Source organism: Triturus cristatus, chromosome 7, assembly GCF_964204655.1.
Source record: "Triturus cristatus chromosome 7, aTriCri1.1, whole genome shotgun sequence".
NCBI classification, from domain to species: Eukaryota; Metazoa; Chordata; class Amphibia; order Caudata; family Salamandridae; genus Triturus; species Triturus cristatus.
In genome coordinates, this window is record NC_140590.1 from 1,357,606,378 (window position 1) to 1,357,629,597 (window position 23,220).

At 42.3% G+C, this 23,220-nt stretch overlaps 1 long non-coding RNA gene across 1 annotated transcript in view; it reads right to left on the bottom strand.

Annotated features, from left to right (window-relative positions):
• LOC146812056 (uncharacterized) overlaps nucleotides 1-22,989 on the bottom strand; it is a 156,805-nt gene extending 133,816 nt beyond the window's left edge. The window contains exon 1 of the long non-coding RNA XR_014966816.1: nucleotides 22,870-22,989. This is a non-coding gene — a long non-coding RNA (uncharacterized LOC146812056). The remainder of the gene's footprint in view (nucleotides 1-22,869) is intronic.
• Between the last annotated feature and the right edge of the window lie 231 nt (nucleotides 22,990-23,220).

The window sequence follows — 23,220 nt, forward strand, 5'->3', positions numbered from 1 at the left end:
TGACAGATTTTTCTGGGGAAGTTTAGACCCCACATGCTCCACATGGGGAAGCTTCATGACCCGTCTTTAATTTTGTTGTTCATGTATGCTGGAATGTATGTTTGTTGACTGACTGCTGTCGGTTATCATTAGGATTTTCCATTGAGAGGCACAAGAATTCTGCAGTCATAGTTCTGTCAGAGATGTGATGCAAATTCTCTCAGTAAGATCCCACCCCCTCCCACACCATATCCCCCAACCAGCTAGTGAACATTTAGACCCCTCACCTCATTTTTCCATCTTCTTAAAATTGAGAACTGTAAGTTTTTCAATAACAGAGATTCGATGTAACCTAGAGGGGGCAGCCATCGACACCCATATCGGTTCTTTGTGTAGAATCACCATGGCCAAGGGCAATTTTAATGTAGGTATGCCGCATGGCAGTATCGTATCTGGGCATTGGAGCGGAGAACTACATTTAACCCCCAAGGGATTGTGCTGTCACTCTGTTTGGTTATCTAGTAGGATATTCTTCACTCACAGCTTACCACACATGGCCCAGAACTCAGGCACAGTACTTTCCATGTGTCGTTCCTTGCTGTAAGTGGATCATTCTGAATCAGTATTGGGTTGGTCCGGTATTTCGATATTCTCTTGTCGTTGTGTTTTCTCTTGTGGTTTCTTCAGGAACATTGTTGCTTGATACAGTGAGGTGTATGGTGTTTGTTTGCCCTGATGGGAGATGTGTAAGCATGCTGTGTAAAGCAGTTTGTTCAGCAGTTTCTTGAAAGTGGTATAGGCTCCCCTTATTTCTTGGACCGTGATCATAGAGTCAGGGTAAAAGGATGTATATTGCATCATTTGTACCTTTGTATTGAAACTCCTTTTCGCCCTCAACAACTTTAAGGTCAGAAGTTAAAGAGTCTAGCTATTTTTAGCTTACAGGTAGGTCCCGGAGACTGAAGTGGGGCAAGTCACCTCTGACCAGTGTGCTCTCTCCATAATAAAGATCTATGAGAAGCTGTCTGTTCCAAATATCGGGGAGAGCATATCTACGGCAAAATGATCCACCCCCCCCCTTATTTGTTGTTTCAGCGGCCACCAAAATTCATAGATATTTTTATCTAGATCCAGCTTTGAGTTCTTCCTTCTTTGTCTTTACCATTTCTGTATTAGTTTGGAGTCCTCAACACCTATATTATTGCCCCCTTGTGTTTCATCTTATTTTGCAGTTTAATTTGTTTGCGTCCATTTTCCCCATCGACAGCTACCTGGGTCACTTTGGTGTAAGGCGGATCACATTAGTAGTCCAATATGCTCACAGTGCAGAACTTTTAGGTGACTGTTAGCTGAGGTATATGATGGAGCTGCTATTTGAGTGTTAACTGTAATATAGAGCGGAACGCGGTCACGCCTTCACCCAGCTCCATGGGGGCATGAGCGAACCTGTCCCCCTAAGATGGCGCCGGGAGAGCTGCAACACGTTGATGCATTGGGTCCAAATACGCCGCAATTGCTGTGTGACTCTGGCCCCACTTCAGGCTCTTTTCTGGTCTTCTTGGTTTGCGGGTCTGGATAGGCCTTGAGAATTTGTCTCCTACTTCCACTCACTTTATTTGTAGGGGTACTTTATAGGGATCCTAGCGTTGGTAGTGTGTGAGAAGAGTCACCTTGGTGTTGTGTGAGCTGTGGTTGTGTTTTGCACTGCAGCGGTGCCTCTTTCTCTGTGTTTCTGAGTATAGTGCCTGCCATCTTGAGTGCAGGACTATGAGTGATTCACCAAACTTTAAACGGCAAATCCGACTGTATAACACTTTCCCCTTTCTCCAGTTTCCTGCAAGGGGGTATCAGTCAGCTGTAGCCGCTTTATGGTGATTCGCTAAATCTCAGCTTCCGCCACAATTGTGTTGTATTGTAATTGCATTTCTGTAGCACTTGCTACCCCAACAAGGAATCAAAGTGCTTTTTTCAGTGAGTAGCATGCTGCTCCAGAACCCATAAAAGATTAGTGGTGAATTAGTATAGTGAAATAGGAAAGTAATTTGAATGGTGGATATGTTAGTCAGTTATTTTGATTGAGAAAGATAGCGGAGGGATAGAATAGGGAAAAGGTTTGCATTTGTATAGCACTTCCAACCCCTGATGAGGTACTTTTTCTGTGAGTAGCACGCTACTCCGGAACCCATAATAGATTAGTGGTAAATTAGTATAGGAAAATATTAAATTAATTTGAGCAGTGGACATGTTAGTCTGTTATTTGGATTGAGAAGGATAGTGGAGCGATAGAAGAGGTAAAAGATTTGCAATTATATAGCACTTTCTACTCCTGATGAGGTGTTGAAGTGCTTTTCCGGCGAGTAGCACACTACTCCAGAACCCATAAAAGATTAGTGGTGAATTAGTACAGTGAAATATGAAAGTAATTTGAGCGGTGGATATGTTATTTGGATTGAGAAAGAAAGTGGAAGGAAACAGTTTGCATTTATATAGTGCTTGCTACCCCTGATGAGTTGTTGAAGCTCATTTTCGGCGAGTACAATGATACTCCGGAACCCATAAAGGTTGGATGCTGCCCTCCAGTCGGTCGAGCCTATTTCTGAGGAGGCGATTTTGCACACTGGCACTCTGACTTCCCTTTTATTTTATTTTTAGGTGTGCCAATCAGCAGCACAGCTGTCTGAAAGGCCATTTGTCAGCACACTTCTTGAAAATATGTTATTATCACTTTCTTGCTGTACACTATTGGCTCTTTGGTGTATCACCTCCACCCCTAATCGGGGGCTTCCAGTGCAATAAAGTGACTATTTTCCATGTGAAAAGAACAATTCTGCATTTTTAGAATAATTTGTACGCATTTTGTTCTCAAAATGCATGTTTGCATGCATTGCCACTTTAAAGCAATTTATGTTGGCTTTGCCAATGCTTGTTTATATTTGTTACGCTTGGATCACAGCCTGACCCTTTCACAGTGCCAGGAAGAAGGTGGATTCCAAGATTGAGAGAGGAGAACGCTCCTATGTCAGAGATAAACAATCAGGTGATCAGATGCCATCTGATGAACAGTTACTAAGGAGCTGTCCAAATGCCTGACAAAACAAAATACTTTTTTTGTCCTTTTCAGGTTGAAGTCGGAGGTGCTATTTAGAGTTTGTCAAAGAAGGTACTCTGCCACAAATGTGATTGGGTAAACTGTCATGTTGGCTGAGCCTCCTCTGGAAGAGCCAGCGAAAACCAAAGAGAGAGTGGATGTTCTGAGGTAATTTGTTCCTGTTCAGGACTTTCAAGAAAAGCCTGGTTGTCCTGAACAGAAAAAAATCAACATGACCTCCCCATACAGTGGGGGAAAACTCCCAGCTTGTCAGGGCCATTAGTCTTTGTTTTTTAAATACATATCTGCCCCAACTGCAGAGAACTCCACACATGTAGCTACGTTTTAGTAGCAAATGTGTGAGCGATGGATGGTAGTGGCTGAAAAAAAAGGAAATACTCAGGACTAAAAGGGGGAGGTTGGGATGAGTAAGGAATAGTATGGAGTGACTAACAGAGGGATATGGAGGGACATGCATCAACCCTCAAAAGTAAGACCTGTGCTATCCACAAATTACACTTTGAAAATTTCTACAGTCAAAAGGTTCCAAAACAGTATTAAATGTACTCCAGCTCAGAGCTGAAATAAATCCAGCACCACATATGGCCAACCACCGGTACTGCAACACCCTGCTATAGAAAATATTAGAGGTAGGCACTTAAAATAGAACCACACAGGAAATAACGTTAAAATACATTAATTAATGTCAACCTTTTAATAATGTATTTGAATGTTAAAAAATAAATATGAATAAAAAATTCTTTTTTTACTTTTAAAATATTTTAATTAGCTTTTTCAACTATAAAAAATGTAACTTGTAAAAAACGAAACTAATTAAAATTAATTGTATTCATATTTTTAAGTAAATTTTGATTCTTGATAAATACATCTTTAAAATAGATTAGGTTAATTTTTAAACTTAATTTAATGTACTTAAATTTATTAAAGATTCAATTCAAAATTAATTTTATAGTGTTGTAGCATTTAACGTGTACTGCTTTTTAAAATAAATATATACAATGAATTAACTCACATTTACCATGAAAATATTTTAATGATACTTTTCATAACTTTAATACATGTTAACCCCTTTCAGTATACTTTACCATAGGGAGATGTCCATTCCGATTATGGAGGTCTCTTCAAAATATGCAGAAGATCAACTACAGTAGTAAAGTTACTACTAGTAGCAACTTTACACTAGTATATGGTGTTGGGTGGGGGCATGTAAGTTTACACCCTCTGAGTAACTTTACACTCTTAAATGGTCAATAACCAAAAGTATTAAAGTTACTCAACAGCATAAAAGTAAATATACACATGTACATGGTACGTTTACTTTTGTGAATGGCCCCCATAGAGTTCCAAATATTAGTTTGTGGGCAAACCAAGCTTCAAACCTTGGTACTTCCAACAATAGGGACTTTCAGCTTCAGAGCATTTCTTCTACAGTAGGGAAGTTCTGATATTGGTAATTTACATCAATGAGTAAGATTTCATCACAACATTCTTATTATTGTGTGCAGGCAGAAGAAGAACTATTCATTGGAATGGTAATGGAGAGGTTTGGTAAAGTTTTTCATTCCAAGCAGGTGACTGGTCTTGATATTCACATGTACCACTGCTGGAAAGGGGCAGCCATTTGGCTTTGCTTTAAGAGGACTCTAGACTGCGTCTGAGCTTCACTTGGTCAAAGCTTGGTCAGCATTTGGAGTCTAAAGAAGCATGAAATTAATTGCATGGGACACAAAACACATCTTGGATGACAGTAGTGCTCTGCCAAGAGGCTGGAACTGGTGACAATCCTAAATCCTGTTCTGAGTAAATGGGTATTATTTAGAGCAGATCTCGAAGTGACACTGAATATTATTATGAGAATGTCTCTGGCAGACTCTAGGTATTGTTAATAATATAGTTTAGAGGGTGTCTGTGTTACTGAGAGTTGAATTCAAAGTAATTATTTGTTACCAACAGCAGAGTACTGAATGAGTCCGATCAAGAACAGAGCTTTGACGGGCCCTGATATTATAAACTGATCAGGGGCGGCTGCTCCGCTAAGGCCGAGGACCGTTGCCCCACTGCCCTAAAGCAAGGAAAAAAAATACAAATTAAATGATAACGCAATTTTATCATATTTTTATTTTTCTGTGCTGGGGCAGGCTTGTGGGGCAAGGCTAGGCTGCGAAGGGGGTAGGAGTGGTGGAACCCTCCTAAGTGCGCATGAATGTTTGGCCGGCCCTCTGCGTACTTTGCATGTTCTCCACCAAGGCTGTAACGCAGCCTGGGTGGAGAACATGCCCAGGCTTCCATTCCCCCTCTGAAAGCCGAACCACGGTGCTCAGACCAATCACAGCACTGCATTGCAGCAGTGTGGTTGGCTTTGGGGAGCCTATCCTGCTTTTTGTTTGAACAGAAGCCAGGAAGAGGACGGAGAGGACGGAAGAGAAGTGGCGGCCAGCAAGTCAGCAGGTAAGTTATCTTTTCTTATTTTATCATGCCCCCATTCCCACCCCACTGTTGCTTTGCGGGAGCAGCCGCGACTGAAACTGAGATCTTAACAAACTTGTGCATTATTAAAAGCAGCACTCCAAATGAATGTGGGTATTTTTAAGAATAGAGCTCTGAGAGAATGAGTCGAAAGCCCAGATTCTGAAAGGTGTCATGGAACATTAAAGCAGCAGCCAAAAATGTTGCACTGCATTGCGTGACAGGAAGAGAGCAGGACAGCGCCATATTCACCGAGATATGGCTCTCTCCTCACCTCTCCCTAGCGCCAGTGCTGAATTTAGCTGCACACACCTTAGGGCCACAGTTCTAGGGGGCGTGCCTGAACCTACCATAGGTTTTGTACAGGAAGGCTAGCCTTCCTGTACAAAATGCTATGGCTATACAGACTTTAAATCTTTTCCTGCTTTGTAAGTGTGCTGCACAGTGCAGCACACATGGAAAGTAAAAAGGAGAAATTAAAACGTTTCTCCTTTTAACTCCATTGGGAATCGCTTATGTATCTAAGACACATTAGTATATTTTACTTTGCGAGTTTCAAAAAAATCGCAATTAGAGATCCGCAAAATGAAATGTTTATACATCTGGCCCTTAATCTCCAAAAAGGTTTAGCTTCGGGTTAGCAGTAAAAATTAACACTGACCCAACGCTAAACCTTAGTGAATCTGGGCTCCAGTGATTTCATGGGAAATCTTCTGTTTAAGTCATGCTTACATCTGGGAATGATCTGTCATAAATGCAGGAATTAACAAGAGTTCTGAGTGAACCTCAGCATTATCAAGTACAAAAGGGAATGTGTTTGGTTATTATCTGTAGTTTGATGGAGTCCTGGGTGCAGGTGCACCAAGAAGCACCATAGAAGACAAGCTTGTCTGCAAGATAAGCAGGGTGCAGGTTGTGTTGGGTAACGTAAATAATGCAGCTGGCTTTGAGCAATGAGAGCCAATATAGTTCAATCAGGATGGAAGTGATGTGACCATATTTCTTCAGGCCCTGGATGAGAAGTGCTGCTGCATGTAAGATGTCCTTAATGAGTGCCTGTTGAGTCTGGGAGACTATAGAGAAAGGCACTACTACTATCCAGATAAAAGAGTACAAGGGCTTGAAGAGCAGTTCTGAAGTCACATTCTGGATTAAACAGTTTGACTTTCTTTAGACAAGAGATCTGGTACGAGTCTGTCTGTGTTTTTGGCAATGTGTTCATTGAGGGTAAAGTTGGTGTCCAGGGTGAATTCAAGTGGTATTCTGTGAAAGTTGGGGTTTTAAGCTGTTAGACCTGGTACCTTCGGCGTGAGTCTCCCTTCCATTTTTCACTGATTGCCTCCTCTGTTTTTGATATGTTTTTTGCTGGTTAGATGCTTTGGGCACTGTGCCACTGCTATTCAGTGCCACAGTGAAAGTGCTCCCTATGGTAAATTGATGTATTGATTAGTGACTTCATGATTGGCTTATTTGTGCCCAGGGTCTGTAAATCAAATGCTGCTGGTGGGCTTGCAGCACTGATTGTGCCACCCACAGAAGCAGCTTGTAAAGCGTATCTCAGGCTTGCCATTGCAGAGCCTGTGTGCAGTCCAGTACTGCCATGTTGACTGGGTAAGTGCACCCACTTGCCAGTCCCTAAACCGTCCCTTTACTACATGTTAGCCACCTCTAAGGTAGGCCCAAGGGCAGGGTGCATTGTAAGTATAACATAGGACATGTCCTGGTGTGTGTGGCATGTCCTGCTAGTGAATTACAGCCAGTTTCGTTTTTCACTATTGCAAGGCTACCTGTCCCCTTAGGCCAGAATGGGCAGTTTGATTATAACATCTTATAATCCTAACTGATCCAGGGAACATGGTAGAAATTCGAGATTAGTATACCTGAACCCAGAATGATAAAATACATCTTTTAGTGAAGTTGGTTTTAACAGCCTGCCTCTGCTAGTTTGTGTATTGTATGTCTGGTTTTGTGAGTGACATGGGCTGGGAGACTCCAGGAGACAGGGTGAGTCAGCACAAGGCCGAATAGACCTATCTGCATGTAGAGTGGTGGGAGGAGTAGCACCTGGGCCTGAATAGGGCTGTGCCTGCCTTCCACAATGCTGGCTCCACCTCCTGTGGTGTGTCTGAGGACCCTGGCTCACCCTGCCAAAGGAAAGAAGGAGTCCTGTAAACAAAGTGCTTCAGGACTGCACAGAACTGGTTTGGACTAGTTACAGGCCCCTCTGCCTTCAGAGGACAAAGGATTTTGCAGTATAAATATGGGGAGCGAGACACCAAGACTTTAGATCACTTCTGGTACAACAAGACAAACCTTTGCCAAGGAGAAGAACCAAGGAAGCTGTAGGAGTTTGGACTGCCCCCCTGCCAGTGTGCTGTGTTGCTGGGTTGGCCTGCAGTGGTGTCTTCATTGCCAAGAAAAGGAGAAGGAACTTTGAACGAACTCTCATCATCTTGCAGAATATTTCTCCAAGGGCTTGAACTTGTGCTTGCCTCCTGCTGAAGTCTCAGGGACAAAAGACTTCACCACCAGCTCCCCTTTGAATTTCCTTGGAATTCTGTCTGCAGAAGCCTGCGTGTCAACAAGAAGAAGCGTGTCGCGGTTGCAGCTGTTGCCATCGCATCGCCAGAGAAGCATGTCACCGCCGCATCACCAGAGAAGCGTGCCTGCGTCGCAGCTGTTTACCGACACATCACCGGAGAAGCGTGTCGCCACCACGAGGGTCGCCGTCGCATCACCGGAGAAGTGTGTCACAGGGCCTGTCGCGGCTCCAAAGTTACAGAGTTCGTCATGCGGCCGTCGGGCATGCCCGCAACGTCTTCACATCGTCGCTTCGCATCAAGGGCGCCATCTTATAGCATCGCACCGGATTGTCGCATCGCATCGAGGCGCCATCTTGCCGCATTGTAACCAGAACTCAGTATGAGAATCAACGCCTCACCTCCTCTCGGGTAAGGAACAAGACGCATCCCCTACTCTGTGCAAGCATTGAGGAGCGAAGCATCGTCTCCCCCGAAGCAAGGAACTGACGCATCTCCCTCCCTTCCAACCTTTTGTTTGTTTTGCGTTACGCATCCAGGTACTTTTGTGAAAAACGTGTCGCATTTATCATCAACTTGAACTAAGCTACTTCTACCATCTTAAAGTCTATTTTGAGTACAGTATTGTGGATTTTTGTCGTTTGTGGTCTTGTGTTAATTCTATATAAAGAATACTTATTTTTATAAAACCTGTGTGGTGTCCATCTGTAGTGTTTTCACTATGTTACTGTATGTGTTCACAAATGTTTAACACACTGCCTCTGAGATAAGCCTGTCTGCTCATGCCAAGCTACCAAGGGGGTGAGCAGGGGTTATCCAGGAGTGTATCCCCTTTCCCTGACTTAGAAGCAAGGATCTCTATTTGGTCAAAGGTGTATACCATTGCCAACTAGAGACCCCCAGTTCTAATATAAGCTATCAAGGTACATATCATTGAGCCAGGTTTATGCTGTATCTTGTTTGTTGTTCTTTTCAAATAGCAGAAATTCTTTCTTGGTTGGGTTGAGCTTCAGGTAGGTACTGGACATGCAGGTTTGAATGCTGTGCAAGCAATGTTTGAGGCATTGATGTCTGAAGCTGAAGAGACTTTCCAAGTAGAGTTGTGTATCATTCCCATATTGGTGAGTTGATGGAATCTTGATGGGTTCAGCAATCTGTCAATATGCACTATGGGATTTGAAGGCTGAGAGGGAGATTTACAAAATTTCCATGCAACGCAGTGCAGCCCCCTTTGAGGCTGCGCTGCATTGTGCAGCAGGGAGGGAGCAGGAGAGCGTCATATTTTTAAAGATATGGCTCTCTCCTCCCCTTTCCTTTGCACCGGTGCTGATTTCAGTTGCTGTGCATCATGCACACCCCTTAGCGCCATAGCAATAAGGTGTGGGCATGAGTGTAGCATAGGTTTTGTACAGGAAGGGTATCGTTCCTGTACAAAATACTATGCTAGGCAGAACGCAAAACTTTTCCCACTTTGCATACATGCTGCACAGTGCAGTACGCGTGCAAAGTCGGAAAAGTAAGGAGAAATAAAAGCATTTCTCCTTCCTTGCGCCTAATTGAAAAGAGTGCAGTTTTCTAATGCTAAACCCAATCTACTGTTTTTAGTAAATTGGGTTTCACGTGAGAAACCTTGGGTGTTTGCATGCACCACCCTTGGTACGCCCCAAAGCGCAAAGTAATGCGAAGCAGCGAATTGCACTGCTTCACATTACTTTTACGTTATTTACAGTGCAAAACAAGTTTAGCGCTGGGAAGTTAATTAGAAAAAAAGATTTTGTGCCGTTTTGCGTCACTTTTGTGACGCAAACGCAGCACAAAATCTTAGTAATTCACCCCCTGAGTATTCAAAAATAGATAATGTTTCGATGGTAGAGCTTCTGTTTAAATATTAGCAATTTAACATTGTTCAAGCATACATTGTTTTTGAGATTATTAGTAAGTCTTGTCTCAATGTCCTTAGCTGGACAACAGAATATGTAGCTATTTAGAGTTATCTCCTGACCCCATTTTGTAGTGGATGTTGGATATGTTATTACTGCCTATACCTTGTGGAATTCATTAGTGAGTTTGCAAAAAAAACATATGGAACAAGATTATAAAATTTTCACAGAGGCTAATTTGTCATAAAAATTCACTGCAATTAATATTTAGTGAGGATTTTAGGAAGAATAAAATGATGGATTGGCAAACATTGCCTAGGCTGTGTTCTTGACGGGCAAACACTCGGGAAAGCATGGGAGTACCTTTGTATGGATTGGCAGAACTTGTAATAAAAGGCATACATTGAAGGTAGACTGCTTAAACCAAAATTACAACATAATGATCCACGTTTTGCTGCCTGTAACATATTTTTCTGCACAATATCTTTCTTCACAATATCTTCCTGCACAAAAAGAATCCATAGAGGCATATTCCTGTTTCTATGTGTGCTGCAGAATGTTGCATAAATGGAAAGAGGAAGTAATGAGGTGAAATGAAGATATTTCTCCTCGTTACACCTCTGTCAGGTAGGTGCACCATTTTGCTCAAAAATGTGCGCTTGCATCAAAATACATGGGTAAATGGTGGGAAACGCCCATGCTCCACCCAAGTAACACCTACCCGATGCAAAGTAACGCAACGCAATGCAGTGCTGTGCATTGCATTGTGTTATTTTGTGTTTACTAAACCATGCAAAGCTGTGAGGCTTGCCCCGCTCCACCCGCTCCTACAGAAATCGAGTGCAAGGGGGGCGAAATAAAGCAAGGATAAAATGGGCAGTCTGTGACAAGAACCCGCTTCGCGTTCAGTAACCAATCTGCCTAACCTTGCTGCACTCGTCATTTGTAAACTTACCTGGATTGGTCACTTTGTTCCACAGTCGGGGGTCCTTTCTCCGGGTTGTTCCGACGTCTTCCCGTTCAGGACGTTCGTGGATTCTCCTTCGGGGTCACGTCTCTCTCCTTCTGGGTTCCTGATCGGCTCTGCGTTCCCTTGCCAGAGGTTCAGTTTCACTCGGTTTAGTCTCTCCACATCTGATTCTCTCTGCCTTTAATTCTGTGGGTAAAAGAACGAGAGAAGAAACACGCTTTAAGGAATCCATGCCTCATTGGTTTTACGGTAGGATTCTATAGTTGGGTAAATAAGGAAGGCTCATTACTTATCTAATTTGAAAGAATCCACGATGAGTGGAAGAAAGTCTATCATTTTCTTTCTTCAATTTTCTTAATTCTGCCTGCTGTAAAGAAAAGTGATAAATATATTAGTCTCCTGACTTTAGAAGGAAGTACTATGAGTGTCAGATCCAGCACCTTTTTGTGTGATTATTATCTATGCCTACATCCTGTCTAGGGGAATATGTTTTTTGTTTTTTCTAAGCATTTACTTGGATGTATTCTTTTTTTTACATCTATTGGATTGATACGTGTTGTGTTGAGGTTAGTACTACTCATTATTTGTATGCATTTATGAGTTCAGGTTCATTGACTATATTGTGTAACACTTCGTTTTTCTATTTTTAGATTTATCATTCCAAAGTAATTTCCTGCTGCACTGTATATCACTCAACTTAGAAGAAGGATGTTCACCAGGTACCTATACACAAAGAATATGTCATGATAATATAGAGCACTCGCAAACCTGAATATAAGATAAGTTGTCTATTTCTGTTTACATAAGAGGTGTATGCAACCAGCCCATCCAGTATTTGTGCATGACGAATCTAACCCCAGGCGTAGTGGGTGTAGCGGGGCTACGCAGAGGGCCACGGAGTTGAGAACAAACTCTGTGGAACTCCGTGGAGTCCCTTTATGCCACCCGCCTCCCACCCCCCCTATTAACAATTGATTTAAACTTAAATAAGAAGACTTTAAAGTAAAGAAAAACCACTTACCTTGGCTGCAGCGTCCCCTGGCTGCCCTCCTCCTCTTCGTCGCAGTCTCTGGGAAAACTGCGCATGCGTGGGCGGGCGCATATGCGCATCTGTCATTTTGTTCTCTAAAAATTCTGTGCATGCATTCATAACATACTCTTGATTGCAATATCCTAGTGGTTTTCACTTGGGATTCAATACCAGTGTCGTAGCTTCTACACAACACAGATTTATTATATTTGAACTAAATTCACGTTGAATCAGTCAGGGACCATTCTTTAGGATCAAAATCACCAGCATGATTTTCTTTTTACGATAAACAAAGTAATCCTTGCAGCCATGAGGTAATTACTGGGGTTTGATAATATCGCCACTGTCACCTACTTTGCTCTCATTAACCATATTTACGAACGGATACATATTGGTTGTTTGAATGATCATCCCTTAGACACTTTTCCCTTCCCTGTGAAAGACCATAAGACAGGTCTTACCACCCTCCTCTTGACTTCCCTTAAGGTACTAACATCCACTGCCAATTCTTACTACAGCAGTAATCAAACCTCTTCCACTTCCCTCCCAGGAAGGTATTTCTCGCCTTGCCAAGCCCTAGCTCAGTCAGGTATCACTTCCTTTAAATCCCAAACCCAGTTCCACTACTAAAGCTAATGCCTGCCTCCTCTAAGTAAGTCATGCCTCAGCCAAGTACCACTTCTTTTCCTAGAGCCTCAGCAAGGTTTCAACTCCCTCTAACCTCAAGATTTACAGGTAGGTATCTCCTCTGTCAAAGACTCATGATAAATGATTTCTTACAACAAGCTCTCCGTATGGTCTAATGCTGTACTGTTGAGTTTAGATGGGCAACATCCATCACATCCCCCAATCTTCTTAAAATGTCCTAAGATGGTAGATCATGGTGAGCTACATATTTCACCAGGAGATACCAAGAGTCAGTCAGTCACAACAGCTTTATTCAATTTTCGTATTAAAATCATAAAAGCATACAAAAAATGTGTTACATCATTTTAAAATTAATATATACCCTACATAAATAGTTAAAAAAAATAACAATAAACTAGCTAAAATTACAGTATAAGTACAGTGTGATCATCTGGTACAAATAACGTATTATATGTATGCTCATCTTTAGTAACAGAGTAGTACAGAAGAATCAAAGGTTTTGTAAGATGAATCACCGACCATAGAGAACTTGACACAGTGCAACTAATGGATAAGGTGGATAAAGAGTGCAGGAACAGATAGGTAGGACAACATTGTGCAAATCTATATTCACGTAAGATAGGCACTATAAAACGCTTCCTCAGGTCCCTATAATAGGTACAAAAAAAGGATATTCAGGGTACTTTGTTTAGCAAAATTGTCACAAGGGCATTGAATCAGAGCTTCAGACCAGTCAAACAGTGAAATATGTCCAGTCTAAAGCAAGTTAAAACAAACCTGTGATGAGAATTATGTACAAATTATAAACAGCAATCAATAAACTTCACACATTTTAAAACGTTCTTTGTTCAAGCGCCCGCAGGTCTATTTGTTTGTAAAGTTGGGATCGACACTGGGTGTTGTAAGTTGTGGGCGAGGCACAAAGGCTCACGATGGGGCATAGTGGGTTTTTAACTTAGTAAGAGCGAAAAATGGTGAATGAGAAATTCTGGCAATAGACTTATGGGAATCTTATACAGGGTCGAATAATGAGTGCAATTGATTTTTGTAATATGAGCTATGTCTAATTACATGTCTATTTTTAGGTGATACTGACTATCGCAGTTGTCCCCGGGACACGTGACCGGTTGGTGCGTGATCCCCCGAAGAGTGGGTTGCAGGTACGAGGGATGGCAGCAACCACTTGGTAATTATGCACATTGTATAACAGTTCTGAGATAACCCTGAAGTGCAGTTGGAAGTATGGTGGTTTTTACAGTTGGCACGTTCTTCTTTTTAATGTCATACAACCACAGGTCCGGTGTGAGTCACAAGTGAGGTGAATACTGGTTACCCTGGCAACCCTGATGAAGTTGCATAAATAGGCGGCAACTAAACATGTTGCCTTTTGGCTTGTGAAAATGGCTCAAAATAAACAATTTTTTTAAGTGAGGACGCTCACGGCACCACATAAAATTAAATTTAGCAAGTGAGTGGTATCTCGTTTTAAATTTGAGAATTGCATTTCTTTTCTCACGGGGACCAGCGGGGACACAAGCACTGACAGTGCATTTACACACGTACTTTCACTGTCTCTTTCGCTTTTCTCACCTCTAAGAATTCTATGAAGCAGCACACTCTTTTCTTTTTGGGTAAGAAAGTTACCAATGATGATAAGTGGGTGAGCTAGTGAGTACCAACCAGCAAGTCCCCCTCGGTGTTACTACAGTGAGGTACTTTCTTCCTTTTCTCACACTTTTTCACATACTTTGTGCGGACACTAAAATCTTTCTTTCATATGAGATGTGGTGTATTGACATTTTTCTTTTGAAATTGAACAATTGGTCTCTAGGCTACTGGTAATGTGCCTTGCCTTGGAGGAAGTTTAGACATTTTTTTACAAACTCCTCAGGTGGCTTCAGAATATATTCAGTTGTTCTGAATTGGTCAGGTCTACTTGTGTTTGTAGACTGTTGAGTGGGGGGCGACCTGACTGCATACCCCATTACGCCCCTTTTTTGTTTATGAGCAAGATGGTGTACCAGTGTCTGGTTCCATAAAAAATATTGGAAGCATTAAATTCACCAATTAGTTGCAAGGGTAGAAAAACACTTGTATCAATAGAGCATCAAGACAGATGTCAAAGTCCTTGCATGGTACACAAGTTGCTTGACAAAATTTGTATTAGATGGCAGGTCTTCAGGTACAGTGGTCAACAATTTAGTCATTGTGCAAACTTTAAGGTCTGATATAGAGTTTGGCGGATGCTACACTCTTTTGCAAACATGCCAGATATTCTGCTCCCTGTGCTACAAGTGCAATATACCCTATGTAATACAGCGGATGGGATATCCCCACCACCAAACTCTAAATCAGGTCATTAGTATTTTAGAGAACTTCATTGACAAGGGACTTGTTTTCTCCACAACATAGCTTGAATTGTTTTTAATGCACATTCAAAGATGTTTGATTGTGTGAGTTTTATTTTAATTAAGTGTGATGTCTTGATAGGTATTTTCAGCATAACACCTAAGACCCGATTTAGGGCCCAATTAGGAAGACAGGCAGACTTACATCTGCCTGCCACCCTATTGTAAACGGAACCGACTGACTAGCCATCGCAGGGCCCGCCAGAGGGATTACAGGCTGTCGCACCCTGTATTCTTTGCATTGTGGAGGGTGCTGCTGGCTGCAGCACCCGCCGCAATGAGAAAAATGCACCTTGTACAAATCCCACATGGTGCAGGGATACGTAAGGGGGCACCATAGGTGCCCCCCAACTCACAAAATTAAGGGGAAGGGGGTCCCACAATGGGCCCCCAATGTCCCTTTCCGACAGCCTTTGCATGGCGGGTAGACAGTCCTGAAACTGCTGGTGGAGAGGGAATCATAATCCCTACGGTGTTGCCTGATATTCACCGCCACCATTGTAGGGATTATGGATGCCTCTAACACATCGGTGGGCTCAAGGAGCCCGTCTGATGCATGTCGATCTGTCTTTGCGACCACCAGCAAACCACACGCCATTATAATATGGCAGGCGGAAAACTTGCCTATGATGGCAGTGAGACTGCCACCGACGGGCTGTCATCGTAATCGGACCCTTAGCATAGGGAGGACAGTGTACTCAGTCAGTGGCAAATGCAACAAAGTACTCTGTCTGGCAATCTCTTGGTCCATCTGCCTCATTTAGAGATGGGTGGACTGTGAGATTTATGTTAATTGGCTCTGTTGAAGGAAAGCTTACTCCAGTGACCTGACAGAGTAGGAGTTGCCAGAGTAATGTCATCACACCTCCTGCTCTATTTAGAGCAGACAGTCTGATGTTTTCTTTTCTTTCTGTCACTGCCATGAAAAACCTGGTGGGAACAGAAAAAAACAATAATGACTCCAATACCATGGGAGACAGCTCTTATTGTGTGGGGGTCATTCATTTTTTTGTTTTTCAAAAATAAACTCCAAATTTTAAGTGAAACAGCCATCAAAAGTAAAACACCAAACATTTTGTTCCTTGAAAGGAGCCTCTGTGCCCGCGATTTCCTTCAAGGTACAGAGATGACCCGGTGGCCTGGCGGTCATCCCTAAACTTGACATATGGAATACCTTCACGTATACGGACTGAAAGTCCTCCGCCATCTTTGAGGACGCCACTACGTCCAGCAATAAACCAGACCATTACTGTTGATTGATTCTGCTGCAGCTCTGTGGTGAACCATTTCTTAATTGCCTGAGAGGTAAAGGGGGGTTAATATCAGTCACAAATTCAAATTACAGTGCAGCCCATCTAGCCCACATTAAGGATCATGAATCAGTAAGTAAGGTTAAATGGATTTATTACAAGTTCAAAGCCAAACTAATGTAAATGAATCTCAAGAACATATTATAAAGATACAAAATCATCCAAGGGAATCCAAAGCATTGAATGAAGTTAAGTCTTAGCAATATAAGGCAAAGAAGAAATTCAGTTGCAGCAATATAAAAGATAAGAATTAGGACCTGATGATCAGTGTACAGGTTTCGGTCCTCCTTTCTAGACATGAATAAATCTAAAGTCGCGTAAACTAATCCTTACTAAGGTTGAGAAAACTAGGGAAACCTAATTAAATCAGGGAATTTAGGAAGGTGTCAGAACAGTGGAGATCTCAGTAAAAGTTATCGAAATTGAGGCACTGTATAGCTTAAAGCCACACAATGGAAATATGGGCAGAGAGGTCTGTACCTCCCAACGCCCAGAGGGTATCTGATCTAAAGATTAACAGAATGAACATCAATTAAACCAACAGAAAATTTGAGAACCCCTGGTCATCAACTCCAGTAGTTTTTCTCGCAGTAGAAATTGTTATGTTATGTTAAAAAGTACTTATACAGCGCACGTTCACCAACGGTTTCTTAGCGCTAAGTGGAGTCAGACAGTTGCATAACGAAAGAAAAGGAGAGGAAAGGTTCAGTTATGAGCTTGGATGAACAGCCAGGTCTTAAGGGAGGACCTAAACTGGGCGTAAGAAGAGGATAGTCGTAGATCAGGAGGAAAGGAATTCCAAAGCTGAGGCGCCAAGAATGATAAGCAAAGACCCCGTGTTTTTTACGCTTAAACGGGCGAGGGGTTAGAAGATTCATATTTGAAGAGCGCAGTACTCGAGAAGGGGCATAGCGTAACAATCTAGACATAATGAAAGCCGGGCCGTGGTCCGAGAGGGCTTTAAAAATGGTGCACCCTAGTTTAAGGAGGCAACGTTGAAATACGGGGAGCCAATGGAGATTTTTCAGTAGGGGTTTCACATGATGAGATTTAGGTTGACCATATACAAGCCTAGCGGCTTGGTTCTGTACCAGTTGGAGTCGATGTAATTGGTAGGCCAGAATACCGGCGTAAAGGGAAGTAACGTAATCAATACGTGACATCACCAGTGCAAGAACAGCTTGAATCCGAGCCTCAAAGGTCAGGTATCTGCTTATTTTACGAATTCTTCGAAGGTGAAAAAAACAAGCAGATACCACAGAATTAATCTGCGCTTTCATCGAGAGGTCATTACTGATTACAATTCCCAGACTTTTAACCAACTTCACAGGGGATGGGGGGCATCCCAGGGAATGGGGCCAAAAGTTGGAATTCCAGGGATTCCCTGAGCCACCCGTAAGGATCAGCTCGGTTTTATCTGGGTTTAGCTTGAGATGGCTGGCACTCATCCAACTGCTGATAAATAAAATGGTTGATTGAAAGTTTTCAATAGAAGAGAGAGAGGAGTCGATGTGGAAGACTAATTGAAGATCATCGGCATAATTAAAAACAACCACCTCTCTCTTTTGAAGGGCCGAAATTAAAGGAAGGATGTATAAATTAAAAAGAAGAGGAGAGAGTGCAGAACCCTAAGGGACACCACACGTCAGTCTCTTTTTCTGAGCCAGAAAACTGGCGAGACGGACTGCTTGAAAGCGGTCACAGAGAAATGAGGAGATCCAGTCTAGCGGGGGGCCCCGAATCCCGGCGCTCTCGACCCGGTCAACCAAAAGATCGTGGTCGACCGTGTCCAAAGCAGCCGAGAGATCTAGAAGTACCAAGGCTTGCGTGGAACTCAAGTCGGCCCTTCTTCGTAGTTCATCACGGACTGCCAAAATGACAGACTCCGTGGAGTGTTTGGGTCTGAACCCCGCTTGATGAGGGTCTAAGTAAAGTGACTGCTCAACAAAAGTGCTGAGACAGTCAGCCACATGGGTTTCCAACATTTTTCCCAAAAAAGGCAGCAGTGAAATGGGGCGAAAATTGCTGAGAGTGGAGGGATCAGAGCCTGTTTCTTTTAAAATAAGGACCACTTCAGCAAACTTGAAAAGATTGGGAACAATGCCCAAAGAGAGGGAATTATTAAGGAGAGTCATAGGGGGCACAGGACAGGAGAAAAAAACTTCCCGAAGAATGGAAGGAGGGCAGCTATCTGAGGGAGATCTTGACTTAACCCTATTGAGTAAGGAGAAAAAGGCTTCTTGTGTGATAAGAGGAAAGCAGTCCAAGCAATGAGGATTGATTTTAGGGCCACAAAAAGCCACAGAAGCAGGAGGCTGACACATGCTTAGTTTGATGTTGGCAACTTTACTCAATTTTCTCTTATTCTATGTCAAGTCAATAGATCCTTTTTTGGACACTCAAGACCATAAAAGCACATTGAATAAAAGATATGTACCTAAAATCAGGTTAAATACATGGATTTTTAAAAACAGACTAATAGTGCATTTACATTTCCAATTTGATAAGAATTAAAACAAAAACCAGCTGACACCTTTTGTAAGATGGGTAAGTTAAAGAAAAAGATTAGAACAAGAAAACACAGAAACACAGAATCAAAAGTATAAAAATTGGACAAGCAAAGTGCAAATGTTACAGTGCAAGCACAAAAACATTGTCATTGGGAATAATCTGTGATTCATGCCACAATTAAAAATGCAGGAAAAATGCACCAAGACACAGAATCAAATAGGAACTCTCTAATCCTTAAACATCTGCTTACTGTGTCTTAGGGCTCCTGATAGAAAACTTGCAACGCCAAAGCAAACCATTTGTAGATAAACTAGGGCGGGCCTCACTTGTCCAAAATTGCAAGTCCTATGGTTTGAGAATCAGGACGACCTTGGATGTCTCCCTTCTCTTGACATGATGCGAATAGGAGTCTTCTTTACTCAGTTCGATAGTGCCTCTTGTCCTTGCCAAAGGTTTCCTCTCGCACCTCTCTATCTCTAATACACAATATGCCTTTCACTTGCTATAGATCATGTTAACGCACCTGCAAAAGAAAGAATATTGCAGTGCAAGCAAAACTTTCACATTGATGGTTTAACATGTAGATCAAATGCTTGAAGACTTTTGGTTAGGCTGACTTAGTAAGACAGTCAGGGTGCACATCAAAAACATGATTACATATGCACCTACAAGTACAGAATCAAAGTAAAAATATTAATGAGAAATGCAATTTTCGGTAAAGCAGTCAGTCATAAATCTTTTTTGGGATTTACAAAATCCATAAAAGAGGAGGACACCAATTACAGTACAAAAATGACTTAACCACATCAAACAGTAATAGAAACATGCCGAGTTAAAAACATTTAGACTATAAGTCCTAAAGTGCGTAGTAAACCTGTAATCAATCTTCTTAACGTAAGTGTCAAAATCGCATAAACAATTGAAATGTTTGAGAACATCACCTTATCATTATAAAGCATAGCCATGCAGAGTACAAACACATATTCAATCAATCAAACAAACTTTATTCAATTCTATTATCATCATCATAAATGGATTTAAAGCTGAAAAGTAAAATAATAAAAAATGCCTAAAATAACATAATTAATAAAACCCTTAGCACAGGTCAACAATATTCCGTGTTAAACATAAGGGCCCTTCAGAGCGGTTACTACCCCCAGACTCGTTTGTTTCATAATTCTAAAAGCAAAGTATTCCAAAACCCAAACCATCAGCAGACAAAACGTTTTAGCCTGAGCCTCCACCTATTCAATAGAAAACATGAGACACCAAATACAATAAATTGTCTTACATCACGTTTAAGGACCCTGATTGCTGTTCTGCAGTTTCTAAACCCCGGGTTACGACACAGTGGTAAGATTCCCTTCCTTCAATAGACAGCATGAGACAGGCAAAAAATAACAACATGGACAATGGTCTCAGACACCTGGGGGCAATTTCTATCGGAATTATTGAACGCATGCAGCCACTTAACCATGACTGACCAAAGAGGCAGGGTCCCAAACTGAAATCTCATATATAAAGTTTTGGCTAGGGGAGGTTCATCTCATCTAAATATCCTTCTGCAACATAACCATCTATGTGTCCAAGAAAGGCGATGGTGAGGGAACCCACCCTGGCAGAAGCCAATAACAAATTGTCCATATATTGCCAATATAAATTCTTAAGTGCCTCTTTCAAAAGCCCTGTATCTTCCTTACGGGTAGACCAAAGGTTCCCACACCCCATCTCACTCAATTGATGGACAAACCTAAGCCAAGGAATTCTCGAAGCCCCTGGCAGCATCCTAACATCCTCCAAGCCCTGCTGGTATGGTGATAGTGGCGAAATCACATAAATCCTGTGCCAATACAATATTGGTCTAAGACCCACTTTGTCAGGGAGTCGTCTAACTCCCATATCAAACCATAGGGGATTCGCAGGGTACTCACTGGGAGATTAGTGAGGAGTCACAGGAACCGATTTTTAACTTCTCCCAAACTTCTAACATCCATGTGGGTCCAAGGTTCCCACTCCATAAGAAAGTGCCCCAAGAGCTTGAAGATTGTAGCTATGGGGGGCCGGGGGGGGGGGGGGGAGGTCCGGGCGAAAAGGGGAGCCTTGATGAGACCTTATGATACACCCTGTGTAAAGCTGTAGTACTCGAAATACACAGTTATGAATGTGAGCAAAATCTACATTTTATAACATTATAATGATAGTATGAACACACGTATATTAAGGACTACTTTCTACAGTGAATGCATCTCCAATTCAGTGCTTAATTTGAGCCGGTGCTTTCCTGTGCCCAGCACCGGCACCTAATTGATTTCCGGTACTCGGCACCAGCACCTAACTGTTCTAAGTATGGTGTTGACAGTCTAATTTAGAGATGAGCAGAACAACGGTTGTTTATTAATACAATATACATTAAAATTGTGCTAATACTTGCCTCCCCAGCCATTCCTTTAGCTTTGGGGACCTGGAATAATCTGAACTGTCGCATTTACATGCGAGAGAGATGGTTAGTAGTTGTTTTGGCAGCGATGACAAGGGCGATGTGTGGTGCAAGCTGCAGTGGCCTCCTGGGCAGAGCCCTGGCACTTAATAGTTTACAAATTAAGCACTGATCTCCATAGTCTACTTAAACACTTCACATCTTATTAATAAAGTGAAAGCACACAGAGTATATGGTGCCAAGTGCACGTAAATATTGCGTATCTGTGGCGTGTAAGGGCGGAGCTAAAATTACGCTGCTCCAATTGCACTTTGTGGTGTGTGATAAGTATGGTCTCTCCTGGGAGAGCAGATTTCCAAGCTAAAGACCCTATTAATGAAGTGAAAGCACGCAGAGTATATGGTGCTAAGCGCACGTAAATATTGCGTATCTGTGGCGTGTAAGGGCGGAGCTAAAATTACGCTGCTCCAATTGCACTCTGTGGTGTGTGATAAGTATGGTCTCTCCTGGGAGAGCAGATTTCCAAGCTAAAGACCCTATTAATAAAGTGAAAGCACACAGAGTATATGGTGCTAAGCACACGTAAATATTGCGTATCTGTGGCGTGTAAGGGCGGAGCTAAAATTACGCTGCTCCAATTGCACTCTGTGGTGTGTTATAAGTATGGTCTCTCCTGAGAGAGCAGATTTCCAAGCTAAAGACCCTATTAATAAAGTGAAAGCACACAGAGTATATGGTGCTAAGTGCACGGAAATATTGCGTATCTGTGGCGTGTAAGGGCGGAGCTAAAATTACGCTGCTCCAATTGCACTCTGTGGTGTGTTATAAGTATGGTCTCTCCTGAGAGAGCAGATTTCCAAGCTAAAGACCCTATTAATAAAGTGAAAGCACACAGAGTATATGGTGCTAAGTGCACGTAAATATTGCGTATCTGTGGTGTGTAAGGGCGGAGCTAAAATTACGCTGCTCCAATTGCACTTTGTGGTGTGTGATAAGTATGGTCTCTCCAGGGAGAGCAGATTTCCAAGCTAAAGACCCTATTAACAAAGTGAAAGCACACAGAGTATATGGTGCTAAGTGCACGTAAATATTGCGTATCTGTGGTGTGTAAGGGCGGAGCTAAAATTACGCTGCTCCAATTGCACTTTGTGGTGTGTGATAAGTATGGTCTCTCCTGAGAGAGCAGATTTCCAAGCTAAAGACCCAAGCAGTTTCAGTCTGTTAATGGTCAGTATCCGGCGCTGCCAACACCTAACATTATACAAACCACCAACCTCATCTATCACAGAGGAAAACTTTAAAAAAGAAGAAAATTGATTTAAACAATGCAATTACAAACCTTGCCAGTGAAAACTGCAAAATGCTTTTCCACCTCTGACACTTTGCAATACGAATAATAATCATTAGCTGCTGCAAATAGCCCTTCAACAAATCCAGAACTTTAAAAGGAGGGAGACAGCGTGTTGGGATAATATGACAGTGGATTTGACATTTAACACTAATAACAGCAATTTAGGTAATTATATAGCACGTGTTTATCTTAAGTGCTTTAAGGACAGTTTTACATACAATTATTATTACCCAATTATAATGGAGCTCTTTCATATCATCCAGATTGGTGCTTGAGGCCGGGAGAATCTGTGATCTTCAGGTTTGAGGGGGAGGCTCGAGCCAGGGCGGCTTTGAAGCACTGCACACAATTTCTTTCAAGGGTCCTTTGGGTTCAAAGTCAAATGTTTGCAGTGCGGCATCTGCCGAAGGCGCCAGGCCTCAGAAGATTTCTGTGCATGCAACAGTTATAAGCCATCTGCTTTCTGCACGACTGGACTGTTTCTCCAGAACTCAGGGAAACAAAACCCTGCACCTTACACACAGGTCAGAAGAACTAAGTGACGACCCGTGTAGGGCGTTTTACCGGGGCGGTGACGTAGC